Here is a 19,507-nt window from a genome sequence, read left to right as displayed (position 1 = left end):
CTTAGGTTTTATTTCACTTGATAACGGGTGTACAAGAATCTACAAAAATAAAAATGTTTCTATATAATATGCTGTGATGCTGAATTTATTTCCACAGGTTGTTTTTATTTAGTGGGGCAGCTTGTATCTTCTTAGAAAGGAGCACAGTCACGAGACAGTAGAAAAGGGAAGGTGAAACTTCTCTATGACACACCCGGTCAGTTTCAGGAATTGGAGGGCCTGCAAAGCTCTGTAGGTGTGTACGTGAAGGCTGACAGGGCCAAACGAGTGATGGATTACTTAATGCAAATAATTTCAAGTTAGTGGTCATCAGTTGCCCTTTCGTGGTGATATTTTTTTAGATTCAACAGACTTATATGCCCGACTTAATTTCAGTTATTTCAGGCAGGAGAGGAAGCCAGAAGAGAGGCGAGGGGGAAGGGCCAGGGCAAGGTGCTGTGTACAGAGAGAAGGGGCTGCATTTAGGAGAGTCTCTCCTCTCTCGCGAGAACTCAGTTGGCATTTCAAGGCCGAGAGGTGCCAGGTTTTCCTAGCCAGGCCATGTGCTGATTCATAATATTTCTGCCTGCACGCCATCGGCTTCTGCAGCCAGCTTGGACTCACTGGACCGTGATGTGGAGGTGGGTGTGGGGTGGAAAGCAGAAGGCTCTGAGTTGAATGTTAGTGAGGGAATGCCTGAAAAACATGGAGCCATTACAAGGGTGACTTTTTGGTTGGTGAAAAATGTGAAATTATTAAGGTGTGTCTTATGTAATTGTGCCCTGGTACAGCAAAATGCAGTATTTTGAATGACTGTCAGAAGGGAAAACTTCAGCCTAAGAACTTAAGCATAAAATGACTGCCAAAAAAGCTTTCCCTTATGCACTGAGGTCAGATATGAGTGCACTTGGTCTTTTTTTTTTTTAAATCTTAAATAGCTAATGCAAGAAATAAATCAACTTTAAACACCGGACAAGAAGCTGCTGAATAATTTAGTGGATGGAAACCTGCAGCTTTGAGGTCTCCCTTGCCATGTTCTTTGAGCTCTGGTTCTGCTCTGCAAAGGCATCCTCTGTGTGGGGGGAAAAGATAGGATGGGGACGTGCCACCAGTGAGGCTCTCTAACCAGCTTTCACCTCCACCTCTGTGAGGACCATTCCCAAGCATCAAGCTCAGGCTGACCGCTCTCCTGAACTCAAGACTCTCTACTGGTCATCTCCAGTTCAATTCTCTGCGGACAATTCAAACTCACGCGTCTGAAACAGCTCCTTCCACTTTGTCACCTTAGCATCCTTTGAGGTTACCCCACGGTCTCCATCTCCACTATGGCTCCTTAGTGAGGCTGCTGCCCTCTCCTGCTTGGTGGCTGGGTCAGCTCCAATTCCTCCTGTGTCGCCCGTTTCTAGTCTATTCTCTCCCCTGCAGCCAGTGCCCTTTGAAAAAGACTCCTGGTGACTCCTGTGTAGAACCATTCTGGGGCTCTCGGGAGCCTCAGGCATATGGGGCTAACGCCACAGCTCCGAGCAAGGGGCCTGCTCATGTTATTTCCTCACCTTCTCTTGCCAATTCACTCTGTGTCTCCTACAGCTGAGCTTTATGCATTGTTCCTGCTCACTGCACTAAGGGAGCTGAGCATTTTGGCCTCCCTATTTCCCCTGCCACTTGGCTGGTTCCTACTCATTCCTTTAAGAATGAGTCTTACGAAGAAGGCTCACTCCTCACCAGGAAGCCCTCCCTGACGTGATCTCTTCTCACTGCTTCTCACTGATTCATTGCTTCTCTTACCCCCACACTTCCATAAGGCACTTAACCCAGGGTGGACCTTACTTTTCTGTCTTCCCTAAGTCCCATAAACTCTTTGAAGGGGAAGAATGGCTCTGTTTGGTTATCTTGCTGTTACCTGTACCTGACACATAGTAGACATTCGAAAAATATTCGAGTGAAATGAACTGTTTGTTATTAGCAAATCAATGAAAAAACATGGTGGGTAAACAGTTGATTGAATAGCACAAACGGGTTCAGAGATGGTTTTATTCTATTTATTCATGCTTCTCCTGGGCCTCATTCCTATTTGGAAATGATTCTACCCATGTTCCCTTGCGCGTTGGACTTAACGTGATGAGGAAAAAAGAAAGTGACTAAGAAATAATGGCAGCCAACATTTTTGTTGTAACAGACCCTCTCTGAGGCCTAGAGGTTGTTGACACTCTGCGTAGAATACTGGCAGAGAGCTTTGCTAGACTAGCTCTTGCTGACCCCCCTCATGTTTGGTTTCTGTTAAGTGACAACTGATATTTTAAAGTGATGTTGGAATTTGATAAAAACTCAAAAATATAAGCTATTTAACACCATCACCATTAATTCTTCTGATCAATTTTAATCAGTAGGTTTAGGGAAAAGATTATGTTCATTTTGGAAACTTTTCTAAATAACAATTTCAGATGCTTTAAATGAAGTTAGTTTCTTCCTAACTTTTTTAAAAAATGATTTCCTTTAAAAAGCATTTATTCCACAGCAACTTTTCAGCGTGGCAAGCAATTTCTACAGTTCAACAAGTCAGCTGAAAACCTGTTTCAGAGAAATTGTTATTAAATAAGAGACAAAGAAAACAGACTAAACCGAAAAAGTCCTTTTTGTCTAGATGCTTTCTATTAAATTACCATCCAACTTCCAAAAAGCAGACAATATAAAGGTTTTGAGGACAGTCGTTTAGCAAATGTTTAATATCTGCTATGTGCCAGGAACCATGGTAGGTGGGTCAGTAAATCCAGTATGACTAGAAATTCACATCAAAGATAGGAATTAGGAACCCTACATATACCCAGGGTTTGTCTGTGTCTCTTCAAATTCTGGTTCTGTGGAGCTCATTAATCAGGGTGTGAAACAGATATTTCTCTTGTCTTTCACAAGTTAATCAAAATTAGTTTTCTGTTAATCAAAGTATTTTATTATTAGGTTTGTGTTTAACATGACTTACTGGGCGCTAAATACATTCTATCATGTTGACAACTCTTATTGTCCCACAGTACTTTGCAAATAAAAAGAAGCATTGCTCAGTAAGATTATTTCAGTTCTTAATGCATCAAGCCATAAACTTTGAAATGTGTTATATTTCTATGATAAAGCAACACAAAAGTGATGTAAAGTCACAAGGAAGTATTTCTTCACTGTTCTCTACCCTTTCCCCCTACATCTGGCCTAGTCATTAACTCTTCCCAGAACAGACCATGGTTCATCATTTTTTCAGCACTTTTTATCTCTTTATTTCTGGAAACTCTGGCCAGACATTGATGAAAAATTACAGAAATGACTGAGACAGCCTACTTCCATTTTTGTTCTGTTTTCTTCTACATGCAGCAATCAAAAGGAAATACAATAGTCAAGGTGAAATTAAAGGGACCTGCAAACACTTCCATCATGTCTTCTGCCCTTCCTTCTGGGGAATTCTGTGACCTTCAGTCACTATCTGTGGTGTTATGTGGCTCATCAGGATGGATTAAGATGAACACAGAGCCAACTACACGCAGATGTAGGACCTGGGTACCTCAGAATGTAAATCTTTTAAGAAAGATTTTTTAGGGTTTCTTTTTTTTTATTGTGATATAATTCACCTGCAATAAACTATCCATTTTAAGCGTACCATTTGATGAGTCAACATGAAACCACCACTACAATCAAGATACAAAAACTATTTTATCACTCCAACAATTTCCTTGTGTCCCTTTGTGGTTCATTCCCTCCTTACCTCCAAGGTCTTGAGCAACCAGTGACCTATTTTTTGTTACTATAGATACTTGCTAGAATTTAAATACATGGAATCATACAGTACACACTCTTTGGCACCTGGATTATTTCACTTAGCATAATGATTTTGAGATCCATTCATGTCGCTGAGGATAACAGCAGTTTGCTCATTTTTATTGCTGAGTCGTATTCCATTGCATGGATATGCCATCTGCTGTCTAAGCCAGCAACTGAGAGAGAGAAAAAGAACTTGGGTCCTTAGTGACATCACTGAGCAGGCCTGTATCTCACCTTGCCTGGGGCCTGTCCTACTCTGGACCTGTTAGAAGAGACAACAGATGTCTTTACCCTTCGAGCCAGTTTGAGCTGGAGGTTTCTTGTTACTTTGAAGCCAAAAACATCCTGAGTGATGCTTGGGTATTATATCAGATACGGCCCTGCCCTCAGGAGGTGGTATTCTAATTAGGTGAAGGTTATATTCTAATTGTGGAAACTGTATTTCTGCGTATGTAACACTATAAACAAGGACAAAGTAGTTTAAGTTAAAAACAAAAAAACCCCCGAAAACTATAGCAACTGCACAGTGTATTCCAAAGCTAAGGAAGCGTCTGGGAGGAGGGCTTCCTTTAGGAGAGAGAATGAAGCAGATTTTGAAGAAATCAAGGAACGGACACAGCTGACAGACGGCCTTAATCTGAAAGAGGAGTGTTCTTGTGGAGAAGTTAAAGAAAGACTGGTAGAGACCACCAGGAACAAAAGGAATGGAGTTAGATTTCATATTGTGGGATAGAAGAAGTGAGTGTAAATTTCCTTAAACCGTTTTTGGCAATATAAAAAGATTTTAACATCTGTGTCGAGTGGAAAAGGGGGATGGATACGGGAGAGCCTGGAATCAGGGAGAATATTTAACACGTCTTTACAATGAATGTAAAATTTAAGCGAGAAAGTCTGAGAAGTATCGCATTGGACTTGGTATTTCAGTGGATTAGGAAATGACTAGAAAAGAAACTAGAGTCATAATTAGAAACAGAAGCATCAAAAGAAGTCTTTAAATACAGCAATGACGTCTTTATGGAAGCAAAAGAAAGCCAATAAAGTTGACAGGATCTCAAGAGCCTCACAGTGTGGCTGTAAATATCATTCAAAAGCTTCTTGAAATTATGTGCTATTTATCAAAGGCTTTTGCCAACACCTTTCTATTGCCTAGGCTTCAAAAATCATGGCTGAGTCTTAGCATTCTACACTGTTTTATAATTCTCCTAAAAAGAACACAACTTGATTAGCACTGTTTCCCTACAGCCGTCCTAAATCGTGTTTTAAAAGTTTGTTTTTTAAAAAAATAATCAATTATAAGACTGTTTTTAAAAGCTCTACGATCCCCAGCAACTCAGGACCTTTCCTCTCCCCTCCCTTCCCCAAACGAGATCAGGTCCTTGTCAGAAGAATATGCTTTCAGGTGGAAAGCTCTTCACAAATGAGGTGACACAGGCTCAGTGGGAGTGGCCAGGAGAACACCGTGGCATAAAAATGACTGAAACTGAGGGAACTCGGTAGGGGTACAGAATTTTAGGGTTTAGAAGCTAGATCTAGAGTGAAAGAAAAGGAATTCATTGCAGCATCTGCAGCATGTATCCTTTTTCTCCCAAACTTTTACTGTCCTCTGTCTGACAGCTGAGAAAGTGCCAGAGACAGGAAACTGACACAAGTGAGGGGGGAGGAGGAAAGTCAGAGAAGTTCGGGATATGTTATTGCCATTGCTGAATTCACTCTTAAAAACGAAATTATTCCCATATTTAACGAGGAGAGTTGCCCAAATTATAGGAATTAGGAAATACATGCTCAGGCCATTTCATTTTTCTGCTGATGTGCTGTTTCCTTAGGCAATTTTATCAGTGAATAAACTGTGACAACTGAAAACGCGGTCTAAACCTGACATCTCAGCAGTGCTATACTGTTGTGGTGAAGTTTAAAACATCTTAAGCCCACATGGTTTATCACGGCCATACAGAAATATAACTGTGTTGTCTGATGAGTCAAAAAAACAACAACACTGGGAATAACTAAAAGTTTACAAAGGATGACAATACAAACGATTCTTCATGACAACGGGAAAGACCATCGTTTATTTTATATGCAGGTAGCTTAGTCCAACCAGACATGTCACTCAGCAGGATGGATCCATTTCTATGGTCTGAGTATAGAGGTCAGTGTCTTGGACAGCACATGTGAATAAAGCCACCGTTTGTCTTTTGTTGTTCCCTGATGGAGGACGGCAAGGTGACTCGATTGTACTGGATCGGTACTTTGATTCAAGTAACGGCATAGAATTCAAAAGCCAAGCAGAGTTTGTAAAAATCTCAAAAGGGTGTCATCAGCTATTAACTTCTTTTCATTAAGAGTTCGAAGACTCATCTCAAAGTCACAACATGTGACCAGAGCATAGAAAAAAAAATAAAAAATGAAGAAAGCAAATAGTGCCCCTGGGAATAAGGCGTATTCTGACCTCAGAGGTCAGGCCCTTCTCCCCTTGTTAGTCCTGGTTCTGAGTGCGGCTCTGCCACGTGCTGGCTGTGTGCTCAGCACGTCGGTCTCCGAGCCTTGTGCCCGGGTGTGCTGTGTGCCTGGCACCTTCCTCTGTTCAGGCCAGGTGCCCATAAATGATAGCTGCTCTTACTGGGGGGCCGCTGCTGGACAAAATGAAAAGCACGTGGGTTTCAAAGGTCGGCCTCCATTATGAACAATGTCTCCACCAAAGTCTCAAGCAGATGACTTCATTTTTCCAAACCTTGATTCTTACTTAACCTGCCAAACGGAGATAACAATGTCTTGTGTGCGGGGCAGCCATGAGAATTAATTGAAATTGTGTTTGCCCGGCCCATAACAGACATCAACAAGTGGGTTTTAATTGAGCCCCTAATTTCATCCTCTGCAAACCAGGCAGAAGAGACTGTATCATGCTGTGAGGACAGGAAGTCAAAGAACCTGCATTTGCTGTAAGAAATCAGACGTGCTGAATGCTTGATTTTTTTTTTTTTGTAAAGAAAGAATAATGAACTATATTCTACTCAAAGAACAGTGGATGCATTTGTCCCACAGACCTCAGAGCACCTACTGTTGTCCTAAGCATGCTCCAAATCCATTGGAGATCATTTTAAGACAGAAAATGTCATTCCCATAAATTATCTGCCACCAAATGTGCCTGATCTGATTCAGTGGTGGGCTGAGAACACATGCAGAAACACTGTACGACAGGATTATTCCAAATACACGATGGAGGGACATGTTGTAAGGTGATTTTAACTAACCTACAGCTAGTATCACTAAGCATCGGGAACAGCGTGTTAAAATCATCCCATCGAGGCTATTTCTGGTATAGACAAGTAAGGGCTGGATGTGCGCAAACCTAATGCATAAGTTAAACGCAGTCTGCAGTTTACGCCTTGTGGGAAATAGACTTTTTCTTTAATTGCCCGTGTATAAGATTGAATAAGCAGGCAGGCAGAGTGACAACAGAGCCCCATCTAAGGACACGTGTCCTGAGAGCAAGAAGGGCCACAGGTTCTTGAGCCACTAAGACCAGGCCTCTACTTTGAAGACAATTTCTTTGATCATTTCAGCATGGAGCGCTAGATATAGCCTCTTAGGGACGCATACCAAGAACAACTCTGAATGAATTAAATGTGGCTTTTCCACTAGCTGTGTAAGAAAACATCAAACATAGCTAATGGAAAGCAATTTCTGCAATTCATTTTTACATCCTGGAAAAGAATAAACCACACTGGTATTATATCCCAATTTAGTATCATTAAATATGGGTAGGAAACATATAAATTGGTATTCGGGGATCCCCCAAACCCATCTTTAATTGCCAGACATCATAAAACTGAAAGGCCAGGTTCAAGACCAGAGCAAGGACAGATCTGAAGAAGGGAAAACTCTTTCGTTTCCTCCTCCAAGTGGCAGCTGAGTCTTGGGCAGGCCAAAAGCTCGAAAACCCCTAATGGCCTCCAGATAGGGAAGTCTCTTATACTCAGTTTCTTAAAAGAATTTCATGACTAATGAGCAAATCTATTGAAATTGTACTACATAGCAATATGAGCAGTATGACCTCTACCTGGCGGCTTGGGTATGGTACAGCAGCTCTCCAGGCTCTACGTATCTGTCATTTACTAGACCCAGCAGCGTGCTTTATAACTTGAACAGGATAAAGTAATAGTTAATAAGTCGTGACCACCAACTTTTATGAAAGTGAGACTTCTAAAATGAAATTTTCTGAACAACCATACTATATACATTGAAGACAGGGGCCTGATTATAATATTAAGTGAAAAGCTAAGTTGCTAAGCAGTGTCACCAGAGTCTACATTTGGTATAAGTCTATTTTTAGATCTGTGTATAAAGGCATGACCAAGGCTAGGTAATTAAAAAAAAACGCATAAAAGAAAAAACAAACAAACAAAAACTCCACACCAAAACTTAACTATCTCAAAGAGGTAGAATTGCAGGGATTTTTTTTTTCTTTGTGTTTTTCTTTTTATAATCAGAGGATTAAAAAAAAAAAAAGTAATTGTTGTACAAATACACCTAACATAATGTACCTTCTTAACCATTTTACGTGCACAGGTCAGTAGTGTTAAATGCACGCATATTGCTTTGCAACCCATCTCCAGGACTTTCTCATCTTAGAAAAACGCTGTTTTTGGAACAGCTCATCAAATACTTCTCCGATGTATCTAATTTTTAAAAATTAAATGCAAGGAAGGTAAATGGACTGTCTTAATTAGAGTAAATCATGGTAACTGAGCAGCCTTACCAACTTGTGAATGAACACATTACAAGCAATGGGCTTTTAATCTGCTTTTGATACAGTGTGAAGAGGGAATCAATGGCGGAGACGTAGAACTCATCAGAATTTCCTGTGTAGTTCCTCAGAACCACCTGCTTCCAAGTCCCTTTTTCTGAATAAAATATACCTCTTCTCTAACCATGCTCAAGATGACCAGATGTTATTCTTACTCAAGACCCAAAATAACGATGATTTAGGGTTCCATGCCAAGCCTCAAAAATAGTGGAAAAAATGTGTCACCCCATACAACCTCTTGAAACAGGTTTCCCCAAAGCACTGCTGGAGAATTTGGGTGGCTACTCACAAACAGGTGATGTACTCAGCACTCAGGGAAACACCAGAGGAGGCTTGTTCTAAACTTTTCCACAGTTCCAACAACTAATTTCTACTGGGTCCTTAAGGGGACGCTATTAACACTGGAGTTATGTTTTGTGTCACTGTTGTACCAATGACAATTCATGAGCTAAAGTTAATGCTTTTCTAAGTGCAATGAGTTAGGGGACAATCCTGATTCCAAGCTGAAGGAATTCCCATCTAAATGCAAATCAAGACAAGCCTGACTAGAATGCATGAGTAGGTACAGTAATTTTTCCACTATCTAATGTTCACCACCCCTGCCCTGCCCCCAATGCATTTTCACACAACTGTATTGGTAAAGAATTGTTCCTTATTAAGATCAAACCATGTTTGTTTTCTCCCCTGCACCTACAATTATATAGGTAAAGGTGCTCAGGGCCTTGATTTCTTTGATTGAATATATGTTAAATCAAATGGACAGAGAGAATCATTTTCCCAATCTGTGCTTCTGCCCTTTAGGCTCACCTACCCAGCCCCGATGTCTGTATTCGATGTCCCAAAGGAATCAAAGAAAGTGTGCCCCAAGTGGGATTTGTCTTTCATCCCCAGATCTGCTTCGCCTTCCTAATGTAATGACCCTGCCATCCATCCTTTCATGCCACAAACTGAGGAGTCGTCCTCCCATGTGCCATGTGTCTGGGCATCACCAAGGCCAGTCTATTTTATCTTTTATATACGTTTCTAATGAACTGCTTCCTCTGCACCCCTACTTCTGTGGCCTTAGTCCAGCCTTTTGTCATCTCTCAAAGGACTCATGTTTACTGTCTTTACTAGTCTTCTTGCTCCGTCTTTCCCCCATAAATTCCAACTGCTAGCTTGTCACTAGACTGATCGTTCTGTTAAAATGCAAGTCTGATCAACTCCTCTGTGCCACTGCCAGGGCAGGCAATAAAATGTTTGTGACACTCTCGGTACAGCTTACATCTAATTGGCACCCCTTCCTTATGCAGTGGGGTTACGGGGGAGAATAAGGGCCCTTCCACCTTAATCTTATGTTCCTCCTAACGTCCTCAAGCCAGTCCAAAAGTAGATTGTATCATTTTAGAACGCTCTGAGGGTGCAGAGAATACTAACCCTCCAATCCTAACTTTACAGGACTATGGACTGCTTTGCCATGTTTTTGGCCCATCTGATTCCTGGGCCTCGTGTGGGTAGGACTGGTGACTGATTTCCCTTGTTCTGTTTGCCCCGTGGAACCAGCTCCATGTCTTCAGTAGGACAAAGCCCTACTACTCGTCTCTTGCCTTTCTGGGGACTAGTCTCATTCTGCCACTGTGCACGGGATGCCCTATCAATTCACTGGATGGCAGTAAAGGGAAGCTCGGGCACAGATGAGTCAGGGGCTGGCAATTTTTTTTTCTGAATAAAGGCTACACAGTGAATATTTTAGGCTTTTCAGGCCATGCAGTCTCTGTTGCAACTACTCACCTCTGCTTGTAGCAGAAAAGCAGCCACAGACGCCACATACATGAACGAATGTGGCTGTGTCTTAATGAAACTTGAATTTCAAACACAGATGGTGGGCCAGCGTTGGCCCGTGGGTCAGAGCGTGCCAACTCCTGAATCGGGGACATGAGCTCAGATGTGGGGTCAGTGTGATGGATAGGCTGACAAGCTCGGCCTTCTCCAGAGGTGGACGGAAATCATGCCATGGACGTGGACTTGGAGCCCAATCTCCTTGGTTCAAATCTTGACTTTAGTGTTGCTAGTTATGGAGCTTTTGGGTAACTTTACACAGATTATCTCATTTGATCCTGACCCCAATCCTGTGAGGTGAACACTATGTTCCTGAAGCAGAGGCGTGGAGAGAGAGGGGTCGATGGTTCAGGAACTTGTAAGTTCTTTCAGCAGCATGTTCACGTGCTCATGTCGCATCCATCTTTTAAAAGAAATGCCCTCCGGGTCTCGCCTCTGCCACAGCCCTGACTCACGTCTCCTCTTCACACCAAACTTCTTGATAAAGCTGTCCACAGTCTCTGTCCTTCCTTTGTTATCTCACACCCACTCAGTGACCCTCTGCGAGCTGGCTTCTGCCCCTAGTTTATAGAAATCGGTCATCAGTTTCTGGAGCAGAGATACGTTTAGCTTGTTACATATTTAGGTGACGTCTTTCACACTGCCAGCCCAAGTGAGGGGAAAAGATAACCGCCACGCCTTCCGCCTCCTAGTAGAGGAACTATTGTAGGTTACCCGTGATCAGCTCCAGTGAATATCCAACGCCATGTGACACCACTATCTCAACCCCTGCCTCTCCCAGGGTGGAAGGCAGGCTTGCTCTTCTAGGGTGGAAAAGTCCAAGATGAATCTTAAAGTGGCCGCTGTCATGATGGCCGAAGGGATGGCTCTCTCAACCAAGACAGCAAAATAACTCACTAGTGGGTACATTTTTGGGGCCCACGTTTGTATTCCTGTGATCACGGCAATGAAAGTACATGGCCCTGGGATCTGTGGATCTTTAGAAGCAGATCCCATCTGTTAAATTGTGACCCAGGAATCCCTGAGTTTAAAGGATTTACCTCCCGTGGGGAGACTCTTGGAGAGCAGGAATGATCTCAGCTGAGTACCCAGTGAATAGTACAGTGCCAGACAAATGGCAGGGTCTTAGAAAACGACTATGACACGAATGATTTCCCTCCTGAGTCCCTGGGAGGTGACAGAGGCAGGGCATTTGTTAGGTTAAGAAAAATCTTGAAGCAAAAAGATCCCCCATCCTTTACTTGGCGCTCAGCTACCCTGCGGAACAGAATAAACAAGAATCCAAAAGACCCAGGCTCAGAGAACAGGCCAAGCTCCCAGCCAAGGACGTCCATCTGATTTGGGCTCTGCCTTCTTTCTGCTCGTCGAGTCAGGATTCCAACAGGGCAGGAACACAGGAAGGATGCCAATTATAATACCTTTTTTTGACAGCGAGGAGAATAGCTCTTCTCTGCCTGTCTCTTCAACACACAAGCAACACTTGTCTATGCTGGGCTCGCATGATAGCCAAGCCCAGTATGAGTCACCTCTCCCTGTAGCTCCGACTCCTGGACCCAGTGTGAATTTTTTTCCCCCCAAACTATTTTTAAAAGATCAAATCTGTTATGAGTAACAGCCTATGGGACCATTAGTTTGCCATTTCTGGGCAGACAGTTTTCACATGAAGACCTTATTAGGTTGTAACTTGATATTTAAAATGGTGAGACAGGAAATACAAAAACAAAGCACCGCATATAAAAATCTTTAAGTGCTGCTTAATGTCAAGTGATCTGCAATATTTTTAGATTTTTAAAGTGCTTTCCTATCTTTAAAAAGAGGTAATTATTCCAAAGAATAGTCTTGAAAGACTGGTTAATGATTTCCTTCCAAACATTCATATTAGGAAAACTAGGGATCTTGGAAATAGATTCAGTGGCAAGATAGTTTTTCCTTCTTCTTTTTTTATTAAAAAAACAAAAAAAAACACAAAGTTCATGAATGAATTATGTTACCTCTCCACATACATGATGAAATAAGTATTAGTTGTCTTTTGATACATGACAAATCACCCCAAAATTTAGTAGCTTAAGACAATAACAAGTTACAATCTGCCACAGACTGAACTGTGTCCCCCTCCCAAATTCATATATTGAAGTCCTAACCCCTAATGTGACTATATTTGGAGACAGGACCTTCAAAGAAGTTACTTAGATTAAATGAGATCTTAAGGGTGGGACCCTAAGCCAACAGGATTGGTGGCCTCCTAAGAGGAGGAAGAGACACCAGGGGTATGTGTGCCTGGAGGAAAGACCACATGAGGACACAGCCAGAAGGCAACCCCCTGCAGCCCCAGAGAGAGGCTTCAGGACAAACCAAACCTGCCAACACCTTCGTTTTTAACTTCCGGCCTCCAGAACTGTGCAAAATAAATGTCTGTTGTTTAAGCCTCCCAATTTGTGGCATTTTGTTATGGCAGCTCTAGCAGACTAATATGTTATGTCTTATGGTTTCTGTGGGTCAGGAATTCATGAGCAGTTCAGCTGGGTGGTCCTGGTGCGGGATCTCTGACCAGGTCTCTCAATCATGGGTTGGCTGGGGCTGCAGTCTCATCTGAAGGCTTGACGGGGGCTGGATGATCCACTTCGATGGTCCACTCTCATGACTGGGAAGCTGGTGATGGCTGTTGGCTGGGGGCCTTAGTTCCTCTCCCCCTGGCCCTAATGAAACCTTTTTCATTCAGCCCCAATCAACCATCTTGAATCCTTTTCTTCTGTGCAGTTACATATTTAAATGTGTCATAAGAAAAAATATGGTAGTCCTGATTGCCATCTGTCAGAGTTTTGGTATCACAAACTGAACAAACAGAGAACAGGTCCATGTCTTAGAGGTTGGGATGAACTACTCAGATCTCCTTTCAGGAATGAAGGACGTCCCCCCAGCTGTTGGGCATCTGCCAGCTACGACCCTCAACTATTAGCCAGGATTGCTCTTGGCCGAAGAAAGTAGCTTTGCCCAAGGCCAACCCACCTCCAGGACAGCGGTCATCTAACGACTGGCTGGTGCGAGGGTCCAGAGGCCTGGCTCCTTTGCCCCGACTTGGGACAACTCCGAGGAGGTGCCCCAGCGTACTGCGCCCTGTGGGACCGCTGAGGACTTTGCTTTGCTGAGACAGTACTGCATCGTTCCTTCTTCCTCTGCCCAGCCCATTGCCTTCCCTTCTCTCCCAGGTGCACATCCTAAGAGCATGTCCTCAAACATTCTGCCCACTAAGCTTTCCAAGAGTCTGTTTCTCAGGGAACACAGACTCCGACAGTCTACCGGAAGTTACTCTCAGAGAAGTTAGCCATCTAAATTAGACTCCTTAAATATGGATAAATGAACCTCTGGACTCTAGTCTGTTGTGTGTTCAAGTGCAGACCCAGCTGTCGAATTCAAGTGATAAGACACGGGGTAGATTTCCAAACTGGCCCCCACACTCCACCTCTCCCTGTATCCCTGCCCTCTGCAATGTGACTGTCACTTCCCCTTCATTCTGTTGGCCAAAGCAAGACATAAGCCCACCCCAGATTCTAGGGGACAGGAAGTAGAGTCTATTTCAGACGTGAGGAGGCAGAGTGAGCCACTTCTGAGGCGAGGCCTTGTATAGACACATTTCCATGTCTCTTAACTCCGTTACCGTCACAGCACTGATCCAGGCTAGCCTGCGGGAGGAGGACAGACCACATGGAACAGTGACTAGCTGTTCCGGCCGAGGCCACTCTGGTCCCGCCAGTCCCCAAGTGACCTGGTAAGTGACCACAGATGAGGAAACACAGCCAAGAGCAGAAGAATGCCCAAACCACACTGCTGACCCACAGAATTGTGAGCTAAATAAACGGTTGTTGTCTGAAGTTTTGGGGAGGGTTGTTATACAGCAATGGAAAAGTGGATACAACCCCCAATCCCACTAGATACAGGAAGCAACTGGGCGGACGAAGAGGAGACGCAGATTTCAGGCTACAGCGGATGCCGGGCTCCCTGTCGCTGGCTGTGGGACGCCAAGCTTACAGGGGCTGCTACACGATGGCGCAAATCTTGACATTTCTTACAGGAGTGTCCTTGGGTGACAGGTGTCACCCCAGCTGGAGGTGCCTTTCCCTCATCATGGGACATCCCGTAACTCACTGGGATGAGGGTACAAAAGCCCAGGTGGGGCAAATCCTGCTGCAGGGGCCACTCCAGAGGTCCCCCGCCATCAGGCTGAGGCTGGCTCTCACCCGACACCACCTCCTCGCTTTGCTTCTTCCCTTCCCTTGCACCTTAGAGCTTTCTCCCAATAGCGCTCCATACGAATAAACAAACATGTACCCAAAACCCCATCTCAGGCTCTGTTTCTAGGGACCCTCACCCAAGACACAGGCCAAGAGTGAAATTCCTAGAAGAAAAATGAGGGAGAGCCTGGGCATGACTCCTGTGGAAGGGAAATTGGAAAATGATTGATCATTCTAATACCTTTGCATCAAGGTTTCAACCAGTGGAAGACGGTTCTTCCATCGGTCCAAGAAAAACACCTCCATCGTGTGCTGCCATCTCCTAACGAAACTCACCGATTGCCTTTGCAAGACCAGAACCGAATGCTTGCTTTTCCTCTTTCATCTTTAACTGCTCCCTTCCTACTAACTCTTTCCCCTTTAGTGTTTAAATCCATTCCCACTTAAGGGAAGAAACCATCACCTCCATTCTTCCAGTTTCCTCCCCTTCAATGTCAGGATTCTTGAAAAAGTTATCTACATTAGAGATCTCCACGTCTTTACCTCTTCCTCATTCAGCACACGTGACATGGTTTCTGCTCTTGACCTGCCACTGGAAGGATTCCTGCCAAAGCTATCAGTGACCTCAGGTCTTACATGTCATGGCCGGTCTGCTGCGTTTCATGCACCAATCGCTCCCCTCAAATGCGTGAAACACAATGAGACGCATTAGTTTTGCTTCCGTGTTTGCCTGGTTTTCTGCCTAACGTTCCTGGCAATTCGGAACCCATTTGCTTTGTTTGCCCCTTGAATGTTCACGTTTTTCGGGCTTTCTCCTCCTCACCTGCCACACATTGGATTTTACCTACTATCAGGCGTTAACTCCCATTTTTATTCTGGTGGTGTTCAAACGTTAATTTCTAGCTCCAGACGCACATAGCCAACTGCTCTTTGGGCACCCCCCCTTGAATGTCCCGCGGGCACCTTATCGTTCCCCCCCCACCACAGACGTGCTCACATGCACGTGTGCGCACATACAAAGCCGGCTCCCCTTCCTCCTTTGAGCCCCAGCTCAGCAAAGACGACCACCACCCACCCAGTTTCCCGAGGAGACGTTTGGATTCTCTCTTTCGCCCTCAACTGACTAAGCACTGCATTCCACAGTCCTTTCACTGCCACCTCTTAAGCAGTCTTTACGTTTCAACACTAGTCCAGGCCTTTCCACCAGACCTGGACCATTTCACGCTGCATCTCGTCTGAGCTCCCGTGCTACCCAGTCTAATTTCCACAGCTGGCCAGAGGGGCCATCCTAAAATGCAAAGCTGATGACTGCTCTCTGCTGCTGAAAAAAACATGCGCGTCCTTTCTCTGGGGTTGGCTCTTCCACTCACCACAACTGGACTGGGTGTTTCCTCCCATAATAACGACGCAGCCTCTACCACACTCTATTGCTCACTTGCCTGTCTGTATACCCCTCCCCCCCAAAAGCTCCTACTGTTGTCCAATTAGTTATTAGCTATGTATCAAAACTCTCCCATGGATAATGTGTTGTTAATCAAGATGTGAATAGAACAAATGTCCCTGCATCACGACAGTGACTAACATTTGTCACCCTGTCACCCTTTCCTAGCACAGTTTATGGCATATCAGTTGCGTAATAACTATTTGCTGAGTAAATAAATGATAAAACGAGAGTTGTCTACCGAAGTCTAATTAATCACGCTCATCCCCTTTCCAATTTTAGAATAAAATTCATGGGAACGAATTTTATAAAAGTGATCTTTGTGGTCAATGCTTACAAAAATAGTCTTTTTATTCCAAAAAGCAGAGATACATGATTGCTAATTTTAGGCTGGCAGAAATCTTTAAGCAACTCCCATTCCTCCATGAAGATTCTATGGCTGGTAGCCAAATTAATGAAGTCCAGCAAGCCCAAAGACATTCAACACAATCCAACGATAAAGAAACACACTTTCTATAACCTTGAAACTACCACCAGCCCGGCTACCAAGGGCTGCTGAAAGCGGAAGAGGCCTGGGCCAAACCACCGCTGCAGGGGAAAGGCAGCCCCGAGGCCTTGGGTGATAAAATTTACAAACGGGATTAAGGCCAGGCTGCTTAACTCAGGTAGCCGGTGGCAACATTGTCTTCCAATCTGGAAACATCGTTTCAAAGTGTAAGTGTTGAGCTGGGGGGGGGGGGGCTCATCCTGATTCTCTGAAGCTCACTTGATATAAACATTGTAGTCTTGACTGGATCATTGTTTTAAATTGTGGCAACATATACATAAAAGTTACCATTCTAACCATTTTTAAGAGGACAATTCAGGGATATGAAGTGCGTTGATTTTTTTTTCAATCACCACCACCGTCCATCTCCAGAACTTTGTAATCTTGCGAAACTGAAACTGTCCTCCTTAAACGACAACTCCCCTCTCCTCCCCACCCAGCCCTGGGCACCCACCGTTGTACTTTCTGTCTCTGTGCATCTGACGATTCTGGGGAACTCACGTAAGTAGAATCATACAGTGTTTTCCTTTTATGACTGGTATGTCACTTGGCATAATGTCCTCAAAGTTCACCCGTATTGTTGCCTATGCCAGGATTTCCTTCCTTTTTAAGGCTGGATAATAGTGCATTGTATGGAATGGCCACATCTTGTGTAACCACTCATGACGTCTGGATCACTGTTGAAATCTCATGGTACTGTCACACTCACTGTTAGGCTCTCTGACCAGGACACGTGTCCACTGCTGAGTATAGATACAGCCGAGTTCACGCCTCTCTGGCCCCAGAACCACCTTAGAAAGCCTGGGAGGACACACCCTGGATGGCCTCATACTTGTGTGAAGTAGAAACAGCTAAGAACTAATCATGGAGAAAGACGATGGACCCAGTGCACTCTGGATTCCCTTCTATTTAATTAGGGAAAAGCTCTGGGCTTGTCCCAAGCACAAAACTTCTGCCAGCAGGGAAAAACCCTGTGTCTGTCACCATCGTGTCAAGTGACCTACAGCCAAAATAACTGCATTCTCTTCTAATCAGTGTCGCTTCCTAAAAGGGGCTCTTCCATGGATTGTCACTAGTCAATGAGAACAAGCTACAAATTAGAGGCTTTTACATCTCTCATATCATTTAATCCTCTCTGCTGGTCATTTCCCTCTCTGCTCCCTCCCCTGGTCACCCCATTCCCTGCTTCCACAGGTCTGTCTGTCCCCATCTCCTAGCCCACTGGCCTCTGGGTAGGTGAGACACAACGCTGGAGGGCAGGATGAGAAGGAGGTGCCAGGGTCTCTATCTCTGTGCCACAAATGGCACCTCTGGCGAGTGGGGCATCTCCCCACTCCCCTCCCCGCCCCCACATGCAGTGCCACCTCCCATCTGATGGGCTCTGGTAACGCCACCTCCAGTCATTGTCCCTCTAGCCCTAGGGAGGTAGTGACTTCCTACTTTTGATAGTCTTTGGTTGGTCTTGTTCTCTTCTGGGATTCTTTTCCGTCCCCTTATCTCTATCTCCAAGTCTCTTTGACAAGTGCCAGGAAAACAGAAGCCTCTGTAGATCTTCTCTCACTCACATCCAAGAACAGGGACGGCCCTCTCCTGGGCTCATAGCTCCACTGTCTGAACTTGTCATCCGTCCTGGGGATCTCCTGTCTCCTGTCTGCCTCACCTTGGGCTGCCAGGCTTCCACCTGCTCAGAGGCCTGGGGGCCACTGCGCTTATACCACAACCCCTTCCTTCTGTGTGCTACGTGTCACACTCATGCCCACCCCAAGCCATGCCTAATGCTCTTTTCTCCAAGGCGCTCCCCTCATTTAAACCCTACCAGTACTCGGGCTCAGCTCACTTGGTGCCACTGCACAGACTTCATCGTCCTCAGCACAAAGCACGATTCGGACTGTTTGTTTCACGCTTTATTCCCTCCAACTTACTTTCTGTGTTTTACTTAACTTTTATCTGAGTGTCCTTCTACTCATAGTAAGACTATAAGCCCTAGAAGGCAGAAACAATAGCTTGCATTTCCTCCCTCAGCACTTAAAACAATACTCTGCTCGTCCAATGAAACAACCATTGAATGAACAAGGACGATGGTAACAGTATGTTCTCTCAGGACAAGCACATCTTCTTTCTCCCCAAAATAACAATTGATGTGGTTGGATTGTGTCCTCCAGCCTCACAAAGCTCTGTTGAAGTCCTAACCTCTGATACCTGTGAATGTGACTTTCTTTGGAAATGAAGTCTTTGCAGATGTCAAGTTAAGATGAGGTCATACTGGATTAGGTTGGGCCCTAATCCACTATAACAGGTGTCCTTATAAGAAGAGGAAAATCTGGACACAAACAGACGCAGAGGGAAGACAGCTGTGTGACGTTGGAGGCAGAGATCAAAGTGACCGATGCTGCCACAAGCTAAGTAAAGTCTGGAGCCACCAGAAGCCGGAAGAGGCAAGGAAGAACCCTCCCCTGGAGACTTCAGAGGGAGCACAGCCCTGCCGACACCTTGATTTCAGACTTCCAGCTTCCAGAGCTGTGAGACAATGGCATCCTGTTGTTTTAAGCCCCCTAGTTTATGCTACAACAGCCCCAGGAAGTGAATACAGTAACTGAATAAAACTGTGACATCCACAGAGACAGACCTTGGTGATGTGGTTCTTCTGTCCTTGCTGGGACAGCATGCTGATATTCTGCGACACCTAACCTGAGCCCGGCAGGCAACGAGGGGCAGGACCTCCCCCTGCAGGCCCACTGTGTGTGAGTGTGGAGGGCTTCAGTCTGCAGCTGAGCCAGTTTCCCTCATCCATACCCACTTATCCTGCTTCTCACAAAGGTACAGACACCTGCTTCACCACCAGCGCCACTGTGACAGGCCACCTTTTCAAGAACGCGTCCCAATGCAAA

The 19,507-nt window shown here is 44.6% G+C and overlaps 1 protein-coding gene across 4 annotated transcripts in view; it reads right to left on the bottom strand.

Annotated features, from left to right (window-relative positions):
• PRKAG2 (protein kinase AMP-activated non-catalytic subunit gamma 2) overlaps positions 1-19,507 on the bottom strand; it is a 189,673-nt gene that overhangs the window by 47,475 nt on the left and 122,691 nt on the right. The window lies entirely within an intron of this gene.

Source organism: Rhinolophus sinicus, linkage group LG11 (genome assembly GCF_036562045.2).
Source record: "Rhinolophus sinicus isolate RSC01 linkage group LG11, ASM3656204v1, whole genome shotgun sequence".
NCBI lineage: Eukaryota > Metazoa > Chordata > Mammalia > Chiroptera > Rhinolophidae > Rhinolophus > Rhinolophus sinicus.
The sequence above is the reverse complement of the archived record's forward strand: the minus strand, read 5'-3'. Positions and strand labels throughout refer to the sequence as shown.